At 38.7% G+C, this 15,122-nt stretch overlaps 1 non-coding gene across 1 annotated transcript; it reads left to right on the forward strand.

Annotated features, from left to right (window-relative positions):
* Window positions 1-7,519: 7,519 nt before the first annotated feature.
* LOC129926109 (U1 spliceosomal RNA) lies at window positions 7,520-7,681 on the forward strand. The gene has a single exon (XR_008777800.1). It is a non-coding gene; the product is annotated as a U1 spliceosomal RNA (small nuclear RNA).
* The last annotated feature ends 7,441 nt before the right edge of the window (window positions 7,682-15,122 follow it).

The following is a 15,122-nucleotide window of genomic DNA, read 5'->3' on the forward strand; positions in this document are numbered from 1 at the left end:
ATTAGAGCTGGGTAGACTCAGAGGTGCCCGAAGATTCGGAAATTCAGTCTTCAACAGGATTCGAACTCCGGACACCGGTTCGGAAGCCAAGCGTTTTACCGCGCCTCCACCGCACGATCTCGTAGCCAGCAATCATCCTATACTCCATCCTTCGTGTTCGTCGTGTAGTCGTTGTGGAACAAAGGACCTCATTAAAACTACCCTTCAATACATATTGGTTAATCTAGTTTGTTTTTTTTATTTTAAGCAACACTAGATCAAGATCTAATAGGCCTATAATTAGAAATCATATTAACTAGAATTAATTCGATCAATTTTTTTACACCTATAATTTCAAGAAAAATTTAATTATATTTAAGCATGTTAATACCACGTTCCGTGTTACATATACTTTGGATTTAATCTTTCATCACATCGTGTTGAATGTAATATCTTTGAATGAAAGAAAAAAAATCCATTTGTATTTCCTTTGATCCTATAGTTGTATAAATCTATAGAGCAGACGACATAGCAGACGATGTTTATCTACATCTGTTCACGTCTGCTAGCTTTAGATAGTAACAGGATAACGTTTAGATAGACCTAAAAAATAAAAGTCTTTAGTTTGAAGAGGTCCGCAACGTATCGAGACATGACAAAATCTAGATGTATAGACATTTAGGGGTGAAGGATTAAGTTGACACAGAGAAAACAATTTGTAGCCTCCCGCGTTTTCTGAAGATGCTGTAAGTGGCTGTCTGGCGTCTTATGTAAAGACTACACCGGGGACGTGCTTGTAATACATTGACACAGATTCAGCTACGCCGAGATATATCCCAGGTGACAAAATGCGTTTCATTGGGTAGGAGAAAAGGCGGGAACAGAGTTAATGTAGATCTAGATCTAGTACTTCTATGATTGTGATGCTATTCGAGCCCCTAGAAACGTCTGCCTCCAGTCAGTAGCGTAACTAGAGTAAGGGGAGGAGGGGGAGAAATTGAAAATCCCCCCCCAGGCCTTCACTTGAGGGGAGCCCCCAAATGAGTGGGGGTTTTTTACATTAAAATATTAAATATTACGCAAAATGCAGGGCCCCGCAAGAGGTAAAGCCCCCCGGACCCCAAGCGATGAAAAATTTCTAGCTACGCCCCTGTCTCCAGTGCTTCACGAAGTCGCAAATGTTTCATTGCACTCGACATTTTTTGTTTGCTGTGATGCTGCCCGTGTAACATTTGTCGGACATTATATGGCCCTCAGTCCGAAGGAGGTTGGGCACCTTTGTAGAGCAAAAGTCAAACTAAGGGAAGGTAACTCGTATCTCAATTTTGTTAAAAGAATTTCCAGAACCGCGGCAGAGCTCGGACGTATTTTCAAATATATATTTCTTTAAAAGATATAGTTAATGTAAAAATATATTTTTTATAGCTGTGCTATGTCCAACAAACCAATGAGATTTATTCTCTCTTGACTTCACGAGGCTGTTATGGCAACCAAACTCAAACTATTTCTCAATATTTATACTTTTGTATTTATTCAAGTGTGTGAGGTACGAATGCATACGCTAGGGAGCTTCGAACCTTCAAATCTATAGGGTAGATGATGTAAAAGTCATCCGTTTCTATGATCGAAAGTTAACGAGGGTGTCAGGTGGCCAACATTACGACTAACTGCCATTACTTTCCCAAATAATGTCAGAAAGTCAGGGACGTCTCGAAATTCTAAATTTCAGTATTCACCAAGATTCGAACCCGTGACTCCTCGTTTCGAAAGCCACCCATTGTGGAGTCTGGGGGCTAACGTATAAATCCACGTGCTTTAGGTTTTGGTTTGATTGCCAGTTTGTAGCCTCGTTTTGAAAAGCGAGTGCACATGCTCCTAATAGAGAGGATACGATGACCTGACATTGTCTTGACCCAGACAAGACTGGCACCACATTGTCCTGCCCCCAGGCGTTTCCGTCATTCCGCTTGGCGAATGTTAAGACTGCAGAAAGTTACATAACCTTTTGAATCTCATAGCGAGACCCACCCGAGAGAAGAACTCAACACACATGAGACGTAATGTCAAAGAGTAAGTTGAACGTGGATGGAAGGGAAAGTGGAGATCAGTGGATTGTTTGGCCAGCCCAGTGACCGACATCATTCTAAGTACTCAACACATCATACTAAACTGGCGGAAGTTAAGGGTACATAACTCAATCTTACCGCTTTAACTATAACACAACTTTAAAAGTTTTTTTTAATCAATTTTTTTCAAAAACAATTAGTAGCATTTTGACTAGACTCTATTGATCTAGATCTCATCTCAAACTTTGCATTATTTTAAAATTGTTTATTTTATTCAATTTCTGTTAAAAATATTTTATTCTATTAAGATTAAGCATAATTATTATGATGACTATGTGTTGAGCATCGAAATGCATGATGCTGCTAATATGGAGTGCAAGGAGTCCCTTATTTCCATCTGAAAGCATCGAAGTTGAGTTGGCAACAATTTTACAATGTTTCCGCTGATATAAAAATTGCTTCTATTGATTGTAATGTGCACTACGCAAAAACAACAGGATTTCTAGATAGGGCTTTTGCAAGAGAGGATTTGAACCTCTAAAGCTCTCACTCAAATGGAGTTTGATGATGATTGATTGATTGTAATGTTACCGGGTCACTAGATTCCCGGTTACTTTAACGGATAGAGCGTACTAATAAGAACGAGATCACCCCCCCTTTCTTGGTAATGATTTGAATTATCAAACGAAAAATTAAGAATGAAATCAACGTCTACCAATTAAAACTATTCAATTAGATTCTAGAAAAAAAAGGTTAAAAGAAATGACGCTAATGATATTTGCAGATATTCGATGAAAGATATAGTCTGAAGGTATTTCATGTGTAGAAATTGTTAAAAGCTTCTTAATTGTCATATCATAAAGAAATACGTCTTTAAATGGGGAATAGGATTATTACATGTAATTGACCTATTGGCCGATCTCACTAAGTTAATAATACACTTTTCTTAAAATATGGATCTAGTAAATGTTTGTTAGCATTTTTTAAAATTAATTTTTACTGATTTTATTGCACTAATTTTTTTATATTTTATGTTGTTTATTTTTACATATTTTGAAATTAAAACGTAAAATAATGAAACTCAATAGCTGCGGTGGCTGAGTGGTAAAGCGCTTGGCTTCCGAATCGGGGTCCTGGTTTCGAATCCTGGTTAAGAATGTGATTTTTAATTTCGGGATCTTTAGGGCGCCTCTGAGTCCACCCAGCTCTAATGGGTACCTGTTGGGGAAAAGTAAAGGCCATTGGTCGTTGTGCTGGCCACATGACACACTCGTTAACCGTAGGCCACAGAAACAGATGACCTTTACATCATTTGCCCTATAGACAGCTTGGTCTGAAAGGATAGCTTTACTTTTTTCACTACCGTATAGAACACTAGAGACTGTCTATCAATGACTTTAAAATGTGTATTTTTAAAACTCCCAAAACGTCCACAGGGACAAGACGTCTCCATAACATGCATCTCAGAGCATATTTTTTGCACACGAACTTCCTCCTTAATGATGCGCGTGCCAGCAGATGGCTTGCTTTAGCGTCTTGACGTCACTTCAGGAGCACGTGCATTGTACCTAATTTCTGAAGGATTCCCTGCCGATGTCTCCGCTGTTGTTCAGAATAATAAGAATCCAAAGGGGAGTAACCTTTTGTTGAGATTTCTACACAAGGACAAAATCAACAAGATGGATTCCAGAGGTCGACGAGCGCTTGCCTAGCGCTGTATATTAGTAGCCGTTAGAACCATCGCTGGGGAAAGGGGGGCGGTAGGGAGCGGATGGGTGTTGGCGATGAGTCAGGTGGACTCTGAAGAATTAGATTGGCAGCGGATGGTTTGAATTCGGGAAAGAGAAACTAGAAGGCACCAGCGCTTTGTTTGACGTCAGAGGATACGAGGGATATCTAGCCCGTAGTGTTTGGCGTTGAGGCGCGTGATACGGTGTGTGCTGTCAGAGTGTGAGTATTTATGCTTGCGAATATGCGTGCGTGGTTGGGAGTAACAAAAAAAAAAGGAGGGAGGGGTATTGTATAGCTAAGCGCTAATGTGTAAGTTATGCCAAATTTTGCAGAGCGTATTCAAGACCACGCCCGGTTGACCTCTAGACACGTTGAACCGCCAAACTAGCAATTAGCATGTACCAGAGTCAATGGGGTGTAATGGCTGAGTGGTAGTGTTTGGCTTCCGAAGGGAAGGGGTCTAGAGTTTTAATCAAGATGAAAACTGGGAATTTGAGCATCGGTGTTTTTAGGACTGCCTGAGTCCACCCAACTCCAATAGGTACCTGACAAACGTCGATGAAGTAAACCCGGCTAGTCGTTGTGCTGGCCACATGACACCATCGTTCTCCGTCGGTCATAGAAACAGATGACCTTTACCATCATTTGCTCTCATAGATGGCAAGGTCTGAAAAGATTACCATATATGTCAATGTGTTCCATTTCATGGACATATCCGATTCGAGGTTCAACTAGGCCCACATCTGTTCAATGTATCTTGTCAATGGGGCAGCAAATGAAGAATATGACACTGCTTTGAATGCAATATAGATTCACCTTCCATTAGTCTGTTAAACCGTTGGGGCACCTGTACTATTTCTTCATGCTATTAGCTATGTCAATATCTTTTTTTTTTATTCAAATTAAAAGCGTTTTTTTTTTAATAATGATATCTTTTGAATGTAAATTTGCATATATGGCGGATAGATATAAATAGCTTAGTATTTTGATACATTTAGTGAACAATACAAATAATAATAATTTAATGTATAGAGCAATGTTAACAAAATAGTGTAGGCCTAAAGGCGCTGTGGTAACATAACTAACGTAAACACGAGAGATTAAATATAAGACATTAATCTAAAAAAAAAAAGCTTTGAATAGATAGGTCTTAATGTTTGTACTGAATGCAGTGTAGCATGTTGTCTGCATGATACCAATGGGGAGTGAGTTCCAAACCTTTGGTATGTTCTCTGAAGAGCCCCGCAAACCTTATTGGGTTTATTGATAAGCTACGTATCTTGAAAGGTATGTGTATGAAGTTTATGAGCCAAAGGCTTTAATTAGTCTATGCTACAAATCCAAACAAATCTACATTTTAAAATAGGTCTAGGGGTACATGATAATTTTTTTTTGCCTTTTGATCGCCTCGGAATCATATCTCTAATCTGTTTCATTTGAAGCACAAAGGGATTATTTATTTATTAATTAGTTGGCAACAGAAATCTTTCTATATGCTTCCTTGACATCGTCTGCTTTGTCTATGCTCGAAATATCTCCGAATCTTCCTCTTTTCATTTTCGTACGTTTTGATTTAGGTAACTTTATATCGCCCTCCACATTTCTCCATATTTCGTCCTCTTCGTGATCTATGTTGTTGTATTTTATTCGTTAAATAGCGGAATCCGGGTTTAAAAAATCGAAAACTAAACAAGGGGAGATCACAGTGTTATTCATTTAAATCGTGCGAATCTCCGATTATTTAAAATAATAGCCGATATAATGGAAATATAAAAGCTATTAATTTAACAATGTGGCAAGCATTACAAATGTATTCATCACTGGTTAATAGTAGTATATAAAATAAATTATCGTTATTAATTATTTTTTTTTGTTACACGCCAGAGGTTAATATGTGCAAGAGATGAAGAAACATTTGCAAGAAAGCAAACACCCATGTCGATAATATTTTTAAATTGAAATAGTATCGCAAGTACAAATGGTCTCTGCTTGACACAATTTCAAGATCATCTCATTTCATCTGTCCCCCCTCAACCATTGTCGTAGGGGGAGCTGTGATAGTTCGGCTTACAAAATCCTTCCACTTTTCCCGGTCAGCAGCTGTTTCTAAAAGGACATCAAGAGAGAGGCCAATGCAATCTTTTGTCTATAGTTCACGTTAAAAATGTAACCAATAATATTCACACAGAACATGTAAGACATGACACTCTCTATAACCGTTGGCCAAAGAAACAGATGACCTTCACATCATCTGCCCTATAGACCACAAGGTCTGAAAGGGGAACTTTATTATTTTTTTTTACATGTAAGCCTAGAAGACTTTTCAATTTTTTCCCTTTTTTTTAAATTTCTGAGTAAAATGCTATAACATTGCCGGTATACGTTTTTATTGTGAGCGTTCAACAATGTCGACCTAGCAGCTCATTTCTCTATACAGAATGGCGTAAAGCAGGGGTGCTGGCGGTGCTGCGGGTTTGCGCACACATTCATCGTTTTATTCTTTGAAGGCGACGTCTGCATGAAGACATGGACATCAAGTTTCTCACTGACTGCAGACTTACGACTGTTACTCTACCATACTAAAATTAAAGAGATGATTGTAACTGAGCTTCTTTAACCCTTAAAGTGCTGAGCTGTTTAAGAATGAGTGCATACAAAATGGAATTACAAATTTTGATGTCTAGAGGCTAAAACTATCACACGCGTTTTAAGGGTTAAACAGACGAGTCTGCTTAACTTGCTGTCAGTGGATTGGCTGGGGCTGCTGCTTCAACATCAGGAGAAACGGAGGTCAAGCTCCAGACGTTCCCAAAGAGAACTAACTCAACTCCACAAATCGGTGTGAACGACCACATCATCACTTTTGTACATAGCAGTTCTCTTGCTATAACACACTCAGTGAGCTCCCTTTCAACCTGTTTTATAGTGTACCTGTGAGGGAGGGGTAGCTGGGAGAAGTTTTCCGGAGGATTCCAGCTTCCGTCGCTTCAGCGTGGCGCCTCCGAGGAAACGACTAGAAGTGGAACTGCAGGCTAAGAATGTGAAGCGAGCAAGGCCCATGCAGGATTCCATGGGAGAGCTTTTTTTTTTTTTTAAAATCTCAATCAGGATGGGGATGGAACAAAGAGCCAGCACCCCAGTCCAACAAGCACGCCACACCGTTTCACAAAGGGGGCGACATCAGTGTCCCGTTAGCTGGAGTGGCGGTCCCTGCACGGAACAGTGGCAGTTACAGTAAAAGAATATGATACAAAATCCCCATAGTTAGCGCAGCCTCGGCCACTTATAACGAGTGGACCCAGGACCGGGAGCGGCGCGCTGTGTACGCGGTACAGTCGTCTTGCCCAGTTCATGGCTGTCACTGTTGGGAGCCCTCAGACAGGCCAGGGGTGAAGAGCCTTTCTAACGATCAATGCCATAACGGCACCATCCGCGCCGATTCCCTACTGGACTTCTTTGAAGGGGAGAAGTTTTACGTACAGCCTTAAAGTCCTCATCAAACACAACTCGAGACCCCTTGATAGGCAGCCATGCGGTTTTTACCTCTATGAGAGACTACCATAAATAGAAAATGTTCCATACTGAATTACTATAGCGGTGCAAAACTAAACAACAGATGGTGCGCAATTATAGAATTTAAAAAAAAAAAAGGATTTAATAGAGAGCAACTTTTATGTAGCCATTACAAACCACAATTACGTTCTATTTTTGTCATTCAAATACTCCAATAACGAACATCTTTTATACTTACCTGGCATAGGCGGACAATGATCAATAAGGTTGTCCTCCCAGGTCGAGGCTCGTCCATTGCAGTTAGGGCGGGCTGAAGCCTGCGACCACCCCAAATGTGGGTGCCTCGGATGCATAATTTTTGCGTATGGGGACTGCGTACGCGCTATCCCGTAACTACGAACTTGAAAGAATATTTCTGTAAATGTTGTGATAGTATAACAGGTATATGGTACGGAATGTTCCAAAGAAACATAAGATTTCTTAACATGAGTTTATCTTCGCAGCAAAAAACTAGAAGCTGGTCTGTTTCCAACTTTGTAACAGTATTGCTTACTGTATTTCATCTGTCGTCATATTTATCATATGTTATTTGTTGTTATCTAAAAGGAATATGAACTTAGTTGTTTGTTTGTTTGATTTTTTTTTTCGTTTCGTTAGGGCCCCCAACTAGCTTTGGCTCCCAAAAATGGCTCCAAAGATTATTCTTCTTCTTCGTTCTTTCAGGGATATTTTCAATCATTTTGAAGAAAGCAGTGGGAACTTACGTTGAATACAAGGGGCCCCATATCTCAAATAACCTAGGGCCTTTTCAATTCTAAATCCGGCCCTGGATAAAGACCCTGTAATGTCGATGATTATTGCCAATTTCTCTTGCTTATACATATTTTTTACTATTATTAATAATAATAATATTATTAATAATAATATTAAGTCATTATTGCGTCATTTTATGTTGTTTTTAATGTTACAAAATGTTGAAGCATTTGACATGTATTTTGACATCAGCGACGTGTAGCACAATGACATGAAAGCTGATGTCATTCTAATGTTCATACAATTCATTGCCAAGTTCATCTATAAGCAATGAAATCTAGCTTGCTAACTACATACAGATGTGTGTAAAGGTGCTCGATCTCATTACGTAACACCCGCAGGAATCTGTGTGTGTTTGTGTATGTGCGTGTGGGAGGACTTCAAGGGTACAACCAACCTACATTTGACTTTTACACCGAGTTGGGATGGAACGAAGACATGCACTTTCTTCTCTCTGAAGGTCAAGTCTGAATGTTTATTGTCACAAGTTAGCAGATGCCAGTTATATCCTCCCGTATTGTGTTTTACGAGACGCACTCACAGGGTTTGATGACCCAAGAGAAAATATGACAAGAGGGCAAACAATACTGTACTACGTTATCCGTGTCAACCCATAATAAATTCAGACCCTGCTGGCCATCAATGGGGCGCGGTGGCTGTGGTTAAGCGCTTGGCTTTCGAAGCTGGGGTCATAGGTTCGAATCTCGGTAAAGACTGGGATTTTTAATTTCTCGATTTTTAGGCCACCCAGCTCTTTGACTTTGGTTAGGGAAAGTTAAGACGGATGGTCGTTGTGTTGGCCACATGACACCCTGCTTGTTAAAGAAACAGATGACCTTTTTTTTTTCTAGCGATCACCGTGTTACGGTACAGATTTAATTAAAGATTAAATTAGGGCACCCCTAGTGCTATTAGAGAATGGAATGGGTTGCCTGAGCTAGCCAGGAAAACCAGTGACTTAGTAGAATTTAGGTCATTGTTTAATATGTATGACTAAATGCATGACGCGTAGGAGGTAATCATATTCATTTTTGAAGTAACGTCTGTATTATATAAGATAAGATTTGAAAAGTAAGCCTACTGATGTGTACGTGTGTCACAACCTACTGAGACTAGCTGTTTATATATCCTGCGAGAGGTCCATGGAATACCAAAGCAAATATTGATTAAAAAACAAAGTTTAAGAAACTCGTGTCTAGATGGCTAACGCAATCTTATCACGCAACAGCTTTGGTGGCAAATGGTGTGCTGTTTCCCCTCTTTTTATTACGTCCTCTTATGTTGTCTGTTTATTTATAGACTGAATCTCATTACGTCGGGCCTTCTTAGATGACCTAAAATGTCTGGGAAGAGGCTGTTTGGAAGTCGCCTGTGGCCGATATCTTTGTATAGACTATAGAGCTTGCTGCCCTAAGCGCGGGACGACCATATGAAATTGTCGAGAAAATAGAGCCGAGGCTCTGGAAACTAGGTCATCCACAGGTCTGTCGAAACTGTTGTTCTGTCTGGGGGAGGTACAAGGCGATGTCAATATGCCACATCCCTATTACCATGGGCCCGAAACCCACGAAGTTCGGGATTAGAGACGAGGCCGAAGGCCGAGCACACGGGAACCTCCAACATTTCGCTTCAAAATGCCACACTCCTATTAGGTAACTACTCTTCCTGAACTCGCTAACGTTTACTAAGTCGTTTCTTATTCTAAAAGTGTGAGGCGATCACACATTTGATTACTTGTATTTCACATGCCTAATCAAAGAAAAAAGAAGCTTATTTTAACTGCAGATTAATTAAGATCGTTAAAGAAAAGAATCGTGATGAATTGATTTAAAATATAGGCGGCACGCACCTTTTTCTTTAAAACGCTCCTGCCGAGAACACAGTGACCTATCCATCTCCAGCGTCTCTGAAGGCCGGATGTTCCATGTACCGATGGTAGTCGAGGTCCTCGTAGCAGAGGCGGCCTTAGTGGGTGGCGAGTGGGGATTTCGCACCAGGTACCGCGCCTTTGGTTAATTTTTTAATTCGACAATTGTACAACGTTTTAAGTTGAATGGGCAGTAGGAGAAATGATGAGCTCAAAATGAATATCAGACAGACAGACAGAGTGAGTTGATAGAAGCTTTGGAAGAAAAAGCTCCGCCGTTGCAAAAAAAATTCTGACATTGCATGAAGTGTCGCTGACAAGGGTTTTAACTAAACACAAGCACACACGCACAAACACATTCACATGCACAAACATGCATGTACACACACACACACACACACACACATAGGCACTTGGCTCCGACACACCCAACTGTAATCTCAACTAACTCTGTAAATTGTAAATAAGTGTAACCACACTGGCCGCAACAAAGGCTCCACCCATCTTACGTCATCTTATATATATATATATATATATATATATATATATATATATATATATATATATATATATATATATATATATATATATATATATATGTGTGTGTGTGTGTGTGTACACATGGGCGTAGCTAGGAATTTCCCATCGTTTGGGGGCCGGGAGGGGTTGCTTGACCTCTTTGGGGGCCCTGCATTTAGGATAGTATTTAATTTTAATTTCTAAATGTAAAAAAAAACAACACATTTATGGGCCCCCCTCAAGTGGGGGCCAGTGGGGATTTTCAAATTATCCCCCCTCCTCCCCCCACCCCAGCTACGCCACTGTGTGTACATCTCTTCACGTTTCCGACAATACATTATAGTTCTACACATAGTGGTCTTTGTACATTAATATTTTAATGAATTCTCCCCTAAAAAAATCAAATAAAAATGGCCAGGGAAGTGGATGAAATTAAAGAAGAAAAATGAAAAGGGGAGACAAGCGGAGAAGAAAAATACTTTTTGGAAATGATTTCCGTTTCTCATTAGAAAATGACCTTGACCTTAAACTTCAAGTCGCCGAAGTGTTTTATGTGGCCTTCCAAAACATGAGAAAAAATACTTTAGTTGTAATGTTGTAAAAAATATTTCCTTCGTGTGTGTGTGTGTTGTGTGTGTGGAGGGGGGAGGGTATAGGAGTTAACCCAGGGGTTCTCAGCCTGTGGATCGCGACCCCTTTGGGGGTCGAATGACGAATAGCCAGAAAATTTTGATTTTTTTTTTGTCTATTCCTCATTGAAAGTTTTTTCTTTGTCCATTCTAACATGCTGTTACAAGCAGATTTGAACCGTACTTTGTATTCAAACATTTTCCTATCTTATTCTGTTTGAGATTGTGTTCTTCCATTTCCAAGAACTAATGTTTGTGAAACAAAGTTTTCCAGCCTGTTATTAAGTCCAAATTCAGAAACAGACTTGATACAGAAGGTGACATTCTTGAGCTACTGAATTCCTGACCTGGTGGAACGGAAACAAGCTCAACCTTCGCACTACCAGCTGCGTGTTTGAAAATACTGTCGAAACACTATATCTGTAACAATGTAACTGAATGTAGTTGACTGTATCAAAGACTGTTAACCATACTTCGCCATATTTGTCTAATTGTTATTGAAATATGTGACAAGTATCTAGTGAATACGTAGTCGAAAAGTAAATAAATGCAAGTCTGAATGATAACACTTTTTTTAGCACAAATTTATTTATCTGTAAACGAAAAAAGAACTTACGAATTGGGGTCGCCGCCTAGTGGGAAATTATATTAAGGGGTCGAGTAACTAAAAAGGTTGAGAACTGCTGAGTTAACCGGAGACAAATTCTTTTATTGGAAGCAAATACGAACTATACCTACACAGGAACACAGCCGTATTTCTGAAATCTCTCAGAAAAATTGCCTGCTTTATATGTATTGGATTTTTCAAATTTGTGACTGTCATGAGAATCGAGTTTTTGTTTATCGGGAGTCACATGGGAGTTAAGGCGGCGGATTCCTTCCTTTGGAATGAATATTTATAAATGTACCTCACCTTTTTTTTTTCAACAAATCTAATTCATCAGTCATTTGGAACTAAAGAGGCCGAAGACCGAACACCAGAAGTATACCACTCATTTTCGCTACACACTACAACGTTGACAAAAAAAACTCCTTTCTTTCATCCCCGTCAAGTGCTATTAACACGATTCCATAAGGCAGCACACTGGGGGATTCTATTCGTTTCTTTGCCGGTTTATTCATTTCTACCTCTCTGTGAACTTGCTGCCACACAGAGGCTGGGACAATGCGCATGCGTATTTTCAGACGATGTGCACCTCATCTTCTTCGAATCATACTTTTAGGAAGAATGCAAGAGATGATTAGCAAGATGCACTTTTCAACTCACTAGTTTCCCCTTTGTTTACATTTCGTTTTTTTTTTTTTAAGATCCGGTTTATATTTTTAAAACTACACAATGCAGTAACAAAGAAGAGAAAGCGATTTTAGCCTAAGCGGCGTATACATTCTCGACATGTATTTATTGATGTCCGATAAAGCCGAATCTGTGTAGCTTCATTGGGCACGTTGGGTAGAAGCTTATAGGGGCCGAATAGTACAGGGTCACGTGTCGGACCTTAGTTTGAACATAACTGGTCTAAAAAGTAAGAGTAGAAGTAGAATACATATGTGTATCGCAAGGTAGATGGCAAGTACTGAACATAAGGATGAGATTTCTGACTTAAAACAAGTAAAAAATCATTTTAAAAAATTAAAACAGATAATCAAAAACTCTGTTTATATTTTTTTTTACCGAAGTATTGGCTAGATGTTGCATCCTGGGTATTTTTTTTTAATATTTAATAACACATTAAATCTTTATGTCAACCTGACCTGGTAAAAAAAAGCGAGGTCAATTTAACCTGTAAATCGTAAGTCAATGTAGCCTAACCTTTTGATCATAACACGCTACCGAAAAGTACCACACAACAACAACTTGGAATTTCGTTAATTAGCTTTTTGCACGCTTCACATAATGCAGGCGCCCACGTGAGCGCCAACCAAAATCTCTTATTAACGAAGCTTGACGATATTTTTGCCCTTTATGTTATGGGAATGAGTGAGGTATGCCATTTAGTCTGAACAAATGGTATAGCAGGAACTGTCCTGTAATTAGCAAATATTCCCTATTGAGTCACTAGTGCCACCCTGGCATGTCTAGATTATGCCAGTTGTCCTTGCTATTGATTCATGTTAATTGGCTCCATTCGTTTTTCTTGTCATTTTAATTTTGTTTTTGTTGTTTTTCGTTTATTTTTCGATTTCTTTCTGTATGTGTAAGTACTTATTTTGTTGCAGAGCTAAGATCAACTCACTCTGTCTAATACAATTTTTGTACACGTTATTTCTCCCACTTCCCAAAATATGAATCAATAAAAACAAAATAATTAATTAATTTGTGATAATTAATTTAGTTTTATATTGATTGAGGGAAATAAATGGCAGTTGATCTTCGTATGAATCCTCCATTACCTTTAGCTAGTTGTCCATTTTTAGCGGCCCCCGAAAGGAGAAAAGACGCTATTAGTTTTGTGTGGTCTCTCTGTTCATCCGTCTGTCCCAGTTAGATCTCGTAAACTAGAAAAGATGCGAAAATCCGACATAATGATATTTTAGATAATTCACTTTCACCTATCCCTTGATTGGGGCACAACACTAGATCTGTTAACCTTCTTTCTCCATTCTTCTCTGTCATTTGCCTTTGATAGAATTTCATTCTGATATTCTTCCTGAAAATATTGAAACCTGCCCTGGGTGGGGGCCGATTTTGAGTTTGTGTTTCCACACGAACTGTCTTTGTAATCTTGTTTTAAAATACGTTTTGGGTCAAATAGTGAAAGTCTAATGCTTCGTTCATATTCAAATAAATGTGTATTATAAACAGAAGAACTTTTATAATTTGATTCTGCAGTACTAAATAGTGCAACAAAAAAAAAAAATTCATCCTAAACCTTTTCAAAGACACCTAGCTTATCAACATTTCCTTTAGTTTTTACACCGGATACACCAATAAAAAAAAACGAGCCATTTTTAGTTTTTTCCGCCATGTACTGTACATCCAATTAAAGTACAAAATACACGATGCTGAAGTAGAATTAAATTCTCATCCAGTGTACATACATCTTAAAACAGTTTTGTCTTATTGAATTAGAGAGTTTGTTTTTTAATTTTTACCAGTCACACTGACTTCCGAAATGAGCGAAAGTTTGGGGTTTATTGTTTTTGTGGAACACTATCTTATTGGATGAGAAAGCTCATGTCATTCTTATCTTATATAACCCAGACGTTACTTCAAAAAAGAAGATGGTTACGTTCTATTGGGAGCAGTCAACAATCTCAACGAACGTGGATGTGTGATACATCCAATTAGAATGTCTACACCTTGCGTAATAAGGCATTAGCATAATCAATGAGTCATTGACCAATTGCTGGATACTGTTCACCGAGTAAAAGTCTGGACATCATGCATATTAAGAGGACCATCAAATCGTTTCGTCTTATAAATACCGAATAAAAAGACATTATGATAAAAAAATATAGATCTACATTTTTGTCGAAATAAAAAGCCTAAAAAATTGAAATATCCGATTGAGAGATTATTTTAAACATTGATTTCTGTGATCTTTACATCTTCTGTAAGCATTGACCTTTTGGTTCCTATAAACTGAGTCTGCATATATAGTCTATGGTTTTAATTTTTAAAATTATGCACAAAGGGACAAAGGGAGATAACACATTATTTAAAAGCAAAGAATTGAGTATTATTTCCCATTCTTTCAGAAATCCTAACGCTCCACAGTTCACCATGAAACCCAACTTTGTAAAGCCTATACTTAAATAATAGTTTGTACAGTTCATTCATTACATTATATTTCGTCCGCAAACATTATATATATATATAGATTGACATCCCGTATTACTTAATACCCGGCCAGTATTCTTCTTTGGTCACTTCCCCCCAGTCATTTCATCTTTGGATACATCCCCTCCTCTTTAAGGTCCTGATAAGTTGAGTGTGACTGAACTCTAATTGGGCCCTACTAATACGAGAGTACATTTCCAAGAGAAAAAGACAACACAAAAAGT

Source organism: Biomphalaria glabrata, chromosome 4 (genome assembly GCF_947242115.1).
Source record: "Biomphalaria glabrata chromosome 4, xgBioGlab47.1, whole genome shotgun sequence".
NCBI lineage: Eukaryota > Metazoa > Mollusca > Gastropoda > Planorbidae > Biomphalaria > Biomphalaria glabrata.